A 12,935-nucleotide genomic window follows, 5' to 3' on the forward strand; every position below is an offset into this window, starting at 1 on the left:
ATTCCTATCAAGCGTTGCGCAAGATCACAGTTCACAGTCTTATCGCGCATAGTACGGCTTGAGGCGCACGACGTGGACGACATCCGGTCATGGAGGGCGGCGTAACGAAGTCCGTGTTCCGTCAGGCATCACCTCGCAGTTCAAATCCCCGAGTCGACGAAGCACTTTGTAAGGTCCGAAGTAGCGCTTCAGGAGTTCCTCGCTTAGACCGCGTCGTCTTATAGGTGTCCAAACCTACACACGGTCTCCGGGCTTGAAGCGAACGTCGATCCGGCGAAGGTTGTAACGAGTAGCGTCGACACGTTGTTGATCTTGAATTCTGAGTCGGGCGAGCTGGCGAACTTCTTCGGCTCGTTGAGCAACCTCCTGGGCGTCGGGGATCGCATCGTCAGCTGGTTCATGGGGCAGCATTGTGTCGAGAATGGTCGTTACTTTTCTGCCATGCACCAGTTGAAACAGGGTTACTCCTGTCGTCTCTTGCACCGCCGTGCTGTAAGCAAACGTGACGTAGAGTAACACCTCGTCCCAAGTCTTGTGCTCTACGTCGACATACATGAAGACCATGTCGACGATGGTTTTGTTTAGCCGTTCTGTTAGTCCATTTGTCTGCGGATGGTACGCAGTGGTTCGACCGTGGCCGGTGCCAATGAGACAAAGGATCTCTTGCGTCAGCTGGGCTATGAACGGTGATCCACGGTCTGTATTGAGGACTTTCGGGGCACCGTGCCGGAGGACAATGGACTTGATGAAAAACTTGGCGACTTCCACAGCCCTACCTGATGGAAGGGCTTTCGTCTCGGCGTACCACGTGAGATAATCTATGGCGACGATTATCCAGTGGTTTCCTGACGTTGTCGGCGAGAAAGGGCCAAGCAAATCCATTCCGATCTGCTGGGACGGCCTGGACGGGGGACCTATCAGATGCAGAAGTCTTGACGGTTTCGTCGGCAGTTTTTTGCGTCGCTGATACTCGTGGCATGATCGAATGTAAAGGTGAACGGCCTTCGGTATCCTCGGCCAGTACCACGTTTCGCGAATCCTGGCGAGCGTCCTGCTGTAGCCAAGGTGTCCAGCCGTTGGGTCGTCATGGCATCCTTGGAAGATTTCGTCTCAGAGGCTGGCAGGAATAACCAACAGCCATGCTGTGTTGTTGTTGGCGAAGTTCTCCTTGTACATCACCCTTGTTGCATGGAGAAGGTATGCAGGATTCTTAAGGAAGCACGGGGAACCGTACTCGCTCGTCGCTCTAACTGCTCAATGAGCGCCCCAAGTTCGGGGTCGTCTCGTTGGAGTGCTGCCATGTCGCTGACGTCCAAAGCGCCGGGGAAACACTCATCGTCATCGTAATCGACAAAGGCACGACCGGCCTCGACAGGAGCTCTTGACAGGCAGTCGGCGTCATTGTGCTTTCGGCCGGACTTGTACACAACGGTCAAGTCGAACTCCTGCCGTCGTAGGCTCCACCGGGCGAGGCGTCCAGAGGGGCCTTTAAGATTTGCGAGCCACCGGAGCGAGTGGTGGTCCGTGACCACGCGAAAAGTACTTCCATACAAATATGGGCGAAATTTTGTTATTGCCCAGATGACAGCAAGGCACTCCTTTTCAGTTGTAGAGTAGTTCCTCTCCCCCTTAGGCAGCGTCCGACTCGCGTATGCGATGACTCGCACTGCCCCGTCTTGCATTTGGACTAGTACCGTGCCAATGCGTTGTTACTGGCGTCCGTGTGGATCTTTGTATCAGCGAACTGGTCGAAATGACCAAGAATCGGGGGCGTGTAGAGTTTTCGTTTCAGCTCATCGAATGACCGCTGCTGTTCTTCCGTCCATTCAAACTTCACGGCGTCCTTTCTGAGGTTCGTCAGGGGTGCAGACAGCTTGGCGAAGTACCGAACAAATCGTCTGTAGTAGGCACACAGTCCGAGGAATCTTCTCACGGCCTTCTTGTCAGACGGCTGCATAAATGCACCTGAGCCGCGGGTCTTCTGGGGGTCAGGGACAACACCTTTGTTGTTCACGACGTGGCCAAGGAACTTAAGTTCACCATAGGCGAATCGACACTTTGTTGGCTTGAGTGACAGGCAGGTGGTGTTGATGGCTTGAAGCAGGGCTCGAAGTCGTCTCAGGTGTTCGTCGAAATTCCGCGAAAATACTACGACATCATCCAGGTCGACGAGGCAGCTCTGCCATTTCAGGCCTGCCAGCACGGTGTTCATGACGCGCTGGAAGGTGGCTGGTGCTGTACAAAGTCCGAACAGCATAATTTGAATTCGAACAGTCCGTCGGGAGTGACGAAGGCAGTTTTCTCCCGGTCGCGTTCGTCGACTTTAATCTGACAGTAACTACTCTTCAGGTCCATCGACGAAAAATATCGGAAGTGGCGCAGTCGGTCTAACGTATCGTCGATGCGGTGTAGCAGATAGACATACTTCGTCACAGCGTTCAGTCGACGATAATCCACGCAGAACCTCAGAGTTCCATCCTTCTTTTTTACAAGGACGACTGGGGACGCCCACGGATTTCTTGACCCTTGAATTTTGTCGTCGTCGAGTATTTCCTGGACTTGATCTTGAATTACCTTCGTTTCCTTTAAGGAGACTTGGTACGGCGACTGGTGGACAGGAAGCGCGTCGTCGTTGGTAACAATGCGATGTTTCGCCATTGGGGTTTGGCGAACTTTTGACGATGTGGCAAAACAATCATTGCATTCAGCAAGGAGATCAACCAGTTGCGGCGCTTAGGACCTGGGAATTCCGGGCCAATGTCGAACTGCAGCGGCGCCATGCACTTCTGCTGTGACGGCAAGGTTTAGTCCGAGATTGCGGTGACCACGGGTTGCGTCTGAAGCTCCTCGATGTTGCCTACGGTGGTACCCTTCGTTAGGTGTTACGGCTCCTCTCGGAAGTTTGTCATGAGAACAGTTGCAAGTCCCCTCGTAGATCCGTTACACCTCGTGCTACGCCGATTTCTTTTTCAAGGAGCAGTTGGATGCTGCCTTCCAGTAGAGCTTCACCGTACATGGCGGCATCGGTTATGACGGTGACAAAAACACTCGACCGCGGCGGCAGGTTCACATAATCGGCGATAACTCGTATCGCGGTTGACGTCGTGTTGGTCTCTACCGGTGGCAAAACAGGCTTTCGCAACATCGGCTGGTTTTCCCCAAGGTCAATGACGGCACCATACTCGCAGAGGAAGTCCATTCCGAGGATAACGTCCTTCGAACAGTCTTCCAGAACGACGAACTTCACAGGGCACGTCTGACCTTGGATCTCGACGCGAGCAGTGCATCTCCCGAGTGGTGTGATGAGTTGCCCTCGGGCGGTTCGTATTTGAGGTCCATCCTACGGCGTCGTGACTTTTCGAAGGCGGCGGGAGAGGCTCCCCCTCAAGACTGAGTAGTCTGCTGCGGTGTCCATGAGTGCTGATGCGTCGTTCCCGTCGATGCCGACGTTTAAGTTGTTGGACACCGTTGCAAAGGCGTCGTTTCGGTCTCTGGTAGCGTTCGAGTGGGGGCCTTCTGACGTTCGCGGATGACCTTGGCGTCGGTTGTCTTCGGCAACTCCACCTCCAGGGGTTGCCGGACCTATTTTCCCCGGCGAGGTGCTAGGGGTGACAGGCTTTCACGTCGGGGTCGGTGCATTGGCGAAGCTGGATGTCGTGGCGACGGCGACCGGAACTCTCGGTGGGACGCAGGCTCGGGGGACTAAGGTTGTCGCAAGTACTCGTCAATCTCCCGAGGCCGTTCACCCTAACGGAGGCGTGGGCCATTTGGGTGGAACCGCCGCAGCCCGAGCCGTCGGTATGGGCATTAATGGTAGGTGTGGTTTGCTTCCCCGCAGTGGAAACACAGAAGACGGCGGTGGGGTGTTCGCCACACGCCGGTCTTCCGAGGTGCGTGGGGCTCCTGGCCAGGGTATTGAACCAAACCCGAACCGTGAACCGAAAACCGGAAAAAACGCTTATTTTCCCTAGAACCGGAGTTGAACCGGAACGAAATAATATGTTTCACTCCGGAGCGGAACCGATATGTTTTCCATGCGGTTTTCGGTTCATACGCGAAGTCAGGTCGCGTGAAAAGTGCGTAGCGAAAAACACAGTAGCCCCAAAAAATAAACCAAAAATGTAAAGAAAAAAATCTTATTTTCGTGCAAACCGGAGAAAGCCGTGCGCTTGTTAAGAGACTACGTGTCGAATGTGTTATGTCCCTGATCAGAAAGCTAGGATTGAAGAAACCAGTGCTTGATTGTCGAAAGCGGTGGATGTCGCGCTGCATATGCTCACCAGACGACTCTAACTAGGAGGCTTTGTTGGAGGGTTCCTCTCAAAAGAAGAAAGCTCCCGGTCGACTGAAGACCTATGGGCGGAAGTCGAAATGCTCGCAGTATCGCTTCGCCCGGCAGAAGTGGCGACGAAGACATTGCAGAAAGAACAGATCACTGATTTCTACGGAGCATGGCTGACATATTTCATGGACACTTCCAAGATATCCTCGCCGTTGGCAAAGGCCTTCGTCCAGTCCACGAAAAAGAGGGAGCAACAACTTCTTGACACGGATGTCTTCTGTGCAGCACTGCACATGGGTCCCCGCTACCGCCTTCTTCTCATCCCTGAGCAAAAGTACCGGGCCACGTTGCATCTGACAAAGACTTGGAGGCGGATCCCAGCTCTGCATTGTGAGCACGATTCTACCCTCGCTTCTGAAACTGTGGCAGCTTGAAAAGATTCGGAAGACGCCCCGGAAGTGCTCCTCAAGGAAAGAAAGGTTGAGGCTGGCGTGCACATTCGCGGTACCGGTAGCCCACTTAATAGCTCTTGTCCTGTATACTTCTTGTTCTCGTCTTTTGTTGTGTTATTTTACATGTTTAACTAAGATTAACCACTTTATATAGCATGGCTCGTGGAAATGCTAGACAAGAAGCCGCGGCTTTCAAGGCACGCTAACGTGTTACAGTTTTGGAAGGAATCACGGGAACGCCATCCAGAACTCTGTGAATTGGAGCAAGTAGCCCTGGGAGTGCCTGCTACCCAGGTCAGCGTGGAGGGAGCTTTTTCTGCACTGAAGCTCATTCTATCGTCTCAAAGGTGCCGTCTTTCCCCGGATATGCTAAACGACGTCCTGCTTCTTCGGTCGGTTGCCCGACATTGAACTGCGCTTTTACCTACCGTCCCGAAATGCCCCAGCACTAGCGCGTGTGTTCCACAGAATAATGTGAGCCTTTGCTCTTTATATGTAAAGCTTGTATAAAATATGCATAGTTTTATCTTTTGCTGTGGTCAAATGTTTTTGTAGCATATGAGTACGAACCGGTTCGTACCGGTTTGAACCTTTCTTTTTTCACTCCGGAGTTGAACCGGAGCTGAACAGTTTTCCCTGAACCGGAACGAAAACCGGAGCGAAAAGCATTTCGGTTCGACACCCTGCTCCTGGCAGGCGTACTGGACCTGGTCGTCGTGGCGTCGGTCGTACTGCGGCGCAGGAGACTGACGTCGAGGCGGGGCGCCATAACTGCGAGGAGGAGGCGGTGGCCGTCGGGTCACTGCGGCGTAAGTCAACGTGAGCTTCTCGGGGGCTGCCACGACGACGGGAGCCTCTGGTTGGATGGCTCTCTGGACTTCTTCTCCCACAACCTCGGCAATGGGGAGTGAGGCCGGGCGTGCGGCAGCGGGCAGGAGCTTCTTCCGTTCCTCCTGGACGACTTCACGGATAATTTCACGGATGTCAAGGTCGGATGCGGGTGTCGCCAGAATGGTTACGCCGGGGTGTCGCTGGTAGTGTCTGGCGCGTGCTAGTAGGACCCGTTCCATATTCGTCACCACCGTGACGAACCCGTCAACCGTTGTCGGGGGAATGCGGATGAGACCGCCGAATATCTCGCTCTTCACAACCCTCATCAGGTGGTGCAGCTTCTTCTCCTGGGTAGCCTGAGAATCGGCGCGGGTGCACACGAGGAGAACATCCTCGACGAAGCGGGTGATGCTCTCATTTAGACCTTGGGTTCTTGTTCGCAGGAGATCTTCGGCCCTCTCACGCCGGTGTTGGCAGGCAAACGTCTTCTTCAGTTCTTCCTTGCACACCTGCTACGACGTCAAAGATGCCTCGTGGTTTTCCAAGCAGTGCCTCGCAGTTCCTTCCAGGGAAAGGTAAAGGTTCTGCAAGCAGTGCTCAGCTGACCACCCGTTATTGCGGGCCACACGTTCATAGTGTTGCAGCCAGTCTTCGATCTCCTCATGTGTGTCTCCGTGGAAAGGCGTCGGAGTTTTGGGTGCGGCGGGAAGGTATATGACGGTAGAAGCGGCCGAGATCTGCGCCTGCTTGGCCATCGTCGTCTTCTTCGGCTTGGGCTTGTCCAGCAGTAAACCGTATTCAGGATCCTCTCTTTTGATGCGTCGGCTAGTGCGAGTTTCGGGTTCCGCAGAGAGTGGTCTTCTCACCGGGCATGGAGTCGAACTTGCACTGCGGGCTCTTGGAGGGGAACACTGCACGGGCATGCGGTACCCAGCACCTCCACCAAAATGTTACTAATGCCAATTGATGAGGCGATAATAACTGAGGAAACTAAACGTTTAATTGGTCGAACTTGTGCCCAAAAATAAAAAGGGAACAGAAGAAAGGAGAGCGTCGCGGTCGTCGAAGTCGGCGTAACAGCAGAGTCGAACGCTGGGGCGGAACCGACCCCGGCTCGCCACGCGGGCCCCTTTTGTACACGCGTGGACTTCTGGAACAATCGGCCTAGAAGATTCGGCACGTAGATCATGCTAACCTAGAACAAGCAACACGGTTCTCGAAATTACGAGAAATCTAATTTGAAAGAATAAATAAAATACACGGCGCTCCCAGGAATCAAACCCTGGGCTACCGCACGAGAGTCAAGTGCGGTAACCACTCGGCTACGCACGCCCTCGCTCGTCGACGCGCGTGGAAATATCTCTTATGAAAATGCATTGGTACAATGACTAATAATAATTCGGCGCAGTCGCTAAAACAATATCCACAAAAACGGCACCTACAACAAATGTTATTGCTTCTCTGCACAGTACCACTCAGGACGGAGCAAGTCCAGGCAGTCGTTTCACTTTAAAATTGTTATTTTTGTTTTTTTACTAGTAGACTATTTAATATAGTCATTAACGTCGCTATATTAAAGTCACTACTCACATCACGTACAATGGTGAGTATCCACATTCAGTGAACTAACATTGTCGTAACATAACCACGCCAAACATATCTGCTCACAGCACTTCCTGAAGCTTTCCAGCATCAGCAAATGTTGTGGTTGTAGTTCTCGAATTCCGTTTGTGATTGGTGTGCAAGAAACTCTTCAGCTGTGTTCTTGATATAAAAGAAGGAAGCAGTAGCATAAAATGGGCTCATTTATCAGTGCGATGCTGCTCAACTCAATTAACAGTCAAACCAAATACCATGTAAGCCAATACTGGCAACTCCCGCGGATCACGGGCGAAAAGTGATCGCAGCGCCCCTGGCGAGCTCGGAGTCTCCGCTAGCAGACAAATTCTCCACAGTGCATTGGTTTTGCCTATCTCGGTGCGAGGTGAGCAATGAAAAACAATTGTCACGGTTATTCGCTGCTTTGAATGTAAAAAAGCAGGGTCCACCTCATGAGTCAAGGACATTTTCTTAGCGAGGGAAAGATGTTACAGCTTGTAGGGTGGAATTATCGGGCTCTCCCGAAGAAAGCAGTCCGCGAGAAGACTCAGAACTTATGTCTGCCAGGCAAGACACGAATGTACCTTCGCCCTGTTTCTTTGAAAAGGGTAATGTAAAAAATGTTTTAGAACATTGCTACGTTCCAACTTTATTGTGCATTTCGATCAGTTCTTATTGTTGTTGCAATTTCGATTTCTCATGATTGTATTGCTTAAAACCGTTTCGTCGAATAGCGAGCTGGCTATATCCCGATCGTCTCCGGAAAAAGAAGCAAAAGGCAATTTCGAGCGACGTACCTTACTGCGATGTCAGTATCCCCTTGAAGATGACGATTGTGCACATGCAAATCTGACGCTATTACTGAACCTAATAAAAGCCTAGTTACAAAAAAAACAACAGCCGATGGACGGTCGTGCACCTCCTTCCATTTGACAAAGTCTACTTTCTTTTTATGTTTGAGGCGACGCTACGCCGCCGCGGTCGTTCTTCCTCCTGCGTATATGTTTTTTGCTTGCTTTTTTTTTTTTCTTGCGCTTACTTGACGTTCGAACCATCGCGTATTTTGCTTTGCCTTGTTTGGCTTAGTTTTTACTTTCTTTCCTTTGCCTCGTCGCTTACTACCACCTGTTCGTCTGCTACGCTATGCCTGGACATTTGGAGGGCCGTCTGCAACTTTGTTGTTGTTGTTGTTTTTCCCCTGTCGTCTATGATAACCTCCTATGTTCGCCTTCGATTGAGTTTCTGATCCGAAATCTTCATATGTACTTTTTGATACTAAATAAATATATTAAGGAGTGTAAGCTCGTTATACATTTCTATTTGGATTTTATTTGAGTACGCGGTCACGTCTGCTATGAGTGATCGTTGATTGATCAACCGGCCGCCTTCGGGCATACATTAGCGCATACTTGGAGATGCCAGTCGTGCCATGTGTCTGCCAACTCCACTCCGAAAACCAGTTTTTCTGATGTTTTGGAAAATCCTTCTTCCGCTTCCCGAAGACCGAACAAACGTGAGTAATTAAGTTACTTCAAGTTAAACTGGAACAGCTATCCAAGTTTTGCTTCAAAAGCGCCACTCACGCCTCAACAGACGGATATTTCACCAAAGAAAAGTTCAGATGAAAACGCACTTGAGGCCGCTGATCTACACTCAAAACAAAGGAACGGTGTGCAAGGATTGCCTGGACATGTACGCCAACAAGTATACTGGAATGTACTTTTGAACTGCTGCCCCAAGCGAGCAAACAAACAACCTCCCAAAGTCACTGGGAAAAAAAAAGCGAAAGCAAAAAAGGTCACACACTGCTAGCACGTAGCAGATTGCAGCTCTTTTGTTCTTAGTTCCTACCAACGCCGCGAAAGCAATTAAACAAACGTGTAACGTGCAGCTGAAAAAAAAAATTAAGCTCTTTTTTTTATAGTTTCGTCGTGTATCTTCCGCTTTACTTGTTGCTTTGCGAGCACCACCTGCTAATTTTCAACCGACGCCACGTGCGATCGTCGTCGTTAAAGGAGGTCTTTGCTGTTTGATTTGTATTTTTGTATCGTTTCCTAACTTCTTCGTTGCAATCGCCGGCCGCTGTTCCCGACTGTTCTCCATTTCTTTTTATTTTCGTCTGGGATGGGGACCCCAATTTTTCTGCAAAGTTCGGAAAGTTTTTGCACGGACATTTTTCTCGTTACTTTTCGTTTTTGTAATGCTGCAGAGACTGGTGCATTCGCTCTGGTAATTTTAACATATTGTTTGCGCACGATTAAATAATCACCTATTCAGGTAAGAAATTGTGACAACGCAGTTTGTAACGGATAGACAGTAACTTCTTACGATGTTCTACGAGTTGCTAAACGCCTTTTTCCGCTTCCCAGATGCGCTTTAATCGCGTGTAATCCCTCTGAGCGGTGTTTGAGACCTCTAAATAAACTGCTCTATCTTCTTTCATGCCCGCATTGTTATTTGTTTGTCGTTGCAGTTGCCATCAGTGGATTCCGCTTTGCAAACGTGTTGACCGTAATGAATTGTTTCAGCTGTTGGGGTGAAGAAGCGGGGCTCGCAAAGCTCGAGGACGTCGCGGAGCCTATACTTTTCCATTGCGTTGTCCGCTTCGGTAGACTCCGAGTCCGCTAGAGGCGCCACTGTCACGTTCGCCGCCGCTCCCATAGGTTTTCGGAGGAGTTTCCAGTATTGGCGAAGCTATATCGTATTTGGTCAAACTAATCAAATGTATTTGGGCACTTCAGTGCCCACAGCAACATCTGCTTGAATTTAATTTCTGATAGGCGAGCTTTTCAATACTTGGGTAGTTTAAAGCGAACTACCCAAGCGAAGTATTGCAGTCAAAAGATACTTAGAGTATAAGACAACAGTATTGACGAGTTATATGTATTTTAAGAATATTCTGCACATATTTTGATCGCTGCATTTTTATTAGGGTTGGGGTGTATTTTACATGAAATGAAACATTATTTTTAAAAAATCGATGCGAAAGGTATTTTCTGCGTACTAATTTTGTATTTACACATTTCGGAACACATTAAGATAACTTCAAATGTAGCTTAAATAAGGGTATTTTAAAAAGATTTTTAGGAATATATTTGAGTAGTAAGTGAAAAAAAATAATTTTATGTTTTCGGTTTATTTTTTGTGTACTTACAAGTATGAACTCTACTTCAAATACACTCAAATTAGAATGCGGTATATTTCGAACATCTTAGTTTTCCCCAATGGGGAGAAAATCAACCACTACTGTTTCACTAATTTCACATTAATTTTGCAAGAAGGAGTTCTGCAGCCTCACCGACCTACCGATACCCGGGCCGCTCCGACTCTTGGAGTTTCTGTGGCATTCCTGACGACCAGTCTTCCGAAATGGAACAGTCCTTAGAAGAAGCTGATTTTTATTTCCAGATGTTAAAATAGGAGAATCAACTAGGAATTTAACCGCTATGCCTTCAATAACTTCATGCTAAATTGGCAGGGATGCGTTCTCCAACTTCATCGACCTGCACATACTCCAGCCGCCCAGACTCCCGGAGTTCCAGTGGCATTCCTGACGACCAGTCTTCCGAAATCGGGCAGTCCCTGGAAGAAGGTGATTTTTATTTTTATTTTGAGATGTTAAACAAAGTAGAATAAATCAGGAATTCAACCACTAATTCACAGTTTTCACATTACCTTTGCAGAGGGATGTTCGTCAGCTTCATGTGACCACACATAATCCTGTCTCACACTAGAGAACAGTCCACTGGAGGCCCACAGTAAGTGATGGGAGAGCAGGGCGTTTCTGCGCGCCTTGTTGCTCTGTCATTTTTTGTGCTTTTTGCTGTTACTACAGTTATTGTAACAGCACTTTCTATTTATTTTGAAGTTGATCATAGCAACGCCCTTCCTCAAAATGCTGTTCCTGCTCACGAGTCCAGCGGAGACATGGCTGACATGGCGCCGTCGATTTATGGACCGTCACCTGAGGACTCTCTCTCTGCCTGTGCTGGTGTACTTTCTCACAGAGGTAAGTGCTCTTTCATAATCCAAAAATTTACGCTTTGCGCGTTTTTCGTTTTGTTTTGTTAAAGTGTACAAATTAGTCACCGAACACAAACAACCAAGGCTAGTTATAGGTACCAGGTGACTTGAAGATACTCAAGTTTATTCTGGGAGTTGGCGGTACATAAAGCACTATGTCACAGATAACACAGAAGGGTTTGGATTTGGGCTTGTTGGTTAAACATGTTTAGGGGTTAAAAGTCCGTCGTTTTTAGCGCTTTTAACCCCTAAACACAGAACACAAGGCCGGATAACAGCCAGCTACAAACTGGAGTTGGTGAAAACCCACCATTTATTTGTGCCTCACATTACTATAGTTAAAGCAACCCTTAGCGAAAACTAAGACGTTTCAAATATACCACGTTCTAATTTGCGTGTATTTGAAGTGCAGTTCATGATTGTAAGTACACAAAAATTAGACAGAACATATACATTTCTTTTTTTCCCATTAGTACTAAAATATATTTTTGAAAATCTTTTTGAAATACCTTTATTTAAACTACATTTCGAGTTCCCTTCACGCGTTCTGAAATATGTAAATACTAAATTAGAAGCCACAAAATACCTTTCACAAAGATTTCTTAAAATATTTTTTATTTCAAGCAAAATATACTCCAACCCTAAAAAAAATGCAGCAATTAAAGGTGTGTGCAGAATACTGGTAAAATACATGGAAATCGTAAATACTGTTGTGTTATACTCTAAGTATCTTTTGACTGCAATACTTTGGTAGTTTGACTCAACTACCAAAGTACTGAAAAGCTTGTCTATCAGAAGTTCACGTCAAGCAGATGTGGAATACACTGAAGTGCCCAAATACAACATTTGATAAGTTTGTTAATTGAGTTCTGCAGCATGGCACTGATAAATCAGCTCAGTTTACGTTATTGTTTCCTTTTTTTCTATCAAGAACGCACCTGATGAGTTTCTTGCGCACCAATCGCCAACCCAGTTCGGGAACTACAACCACAACAATTGCTGATGCTGGAAAGCTTCAGCAAGTGCTGTGAGAAGATATGTTTGGCGTGGTTGTGTTAGCACAATGTTAGTTCACTGAATGTGTATACACAGCGTTGTATGTCATGTGAGTAGTGACTTTAATATAGTGACGTTAATGACCATATTAAACAGTCAACCAGTAGAAAAAAGCAAAAAAAAACATTTTAAACAGGAGGAACTGCCTTGACTCACTTCGTCCTGAGTCGTGCTATGCAGAGAAGCAATAATATTTCTTCTAGGAGCCGTTTTAGTGGATATTGTTTTAGAGACTACGCGGAATTGCTATAAGTTGTACCGATGCTTTTTGGTAAGAGATGTCCACGAATTTCAAAACACTGTTTCTCCTTTGACATACTCCCGAAAAGAAGACCGAATAACTGGAACCTCAATAAGTGCAGATGTGGTCGCCGACCAAATAGTTACCTTTAACCTGTAGGATATATAAGGCTCTACGGCAGTCAACAGGACTGTGATTCAGGTGTTCAGTGCGTCATGGTGTTTGTGTTTGTGTTCGTCTCTAATGTATAGTTGTGGGATCTATTTAGTACTGCCTTCAAATACCACAGGGGCACGATTTACTAACAAAATCCAAAAACAAAACTGTGTATTCGATTTCTTAATACACAAATGACATCTTGAGGGAGAAGTAATTATAGTTTTGGTATATCTTAAATTTTTTCTGATCAATATTGAAGATATATTTTGATTGCCTTAAGCGCGTATTTCGA

The sequence above is a fragment of the Ixodes scapularis genome, unplaced genomic scaffold (assembly GCF_016920785.2).
Source record: "Ixodes scapularis isolate PalLabHiFi unplaced genomic scaffold, ASM1692078v2 PGA_scaffold12__126_contigs__length_90152505, whole genome shotgun sequence".
NCBI classification, from domain to species: Eukaryota; Metazoa; Arthropoda; class Arachnida; order Ixodida; family Ixodidae; genus Ixodes; species Ixodes scapularis.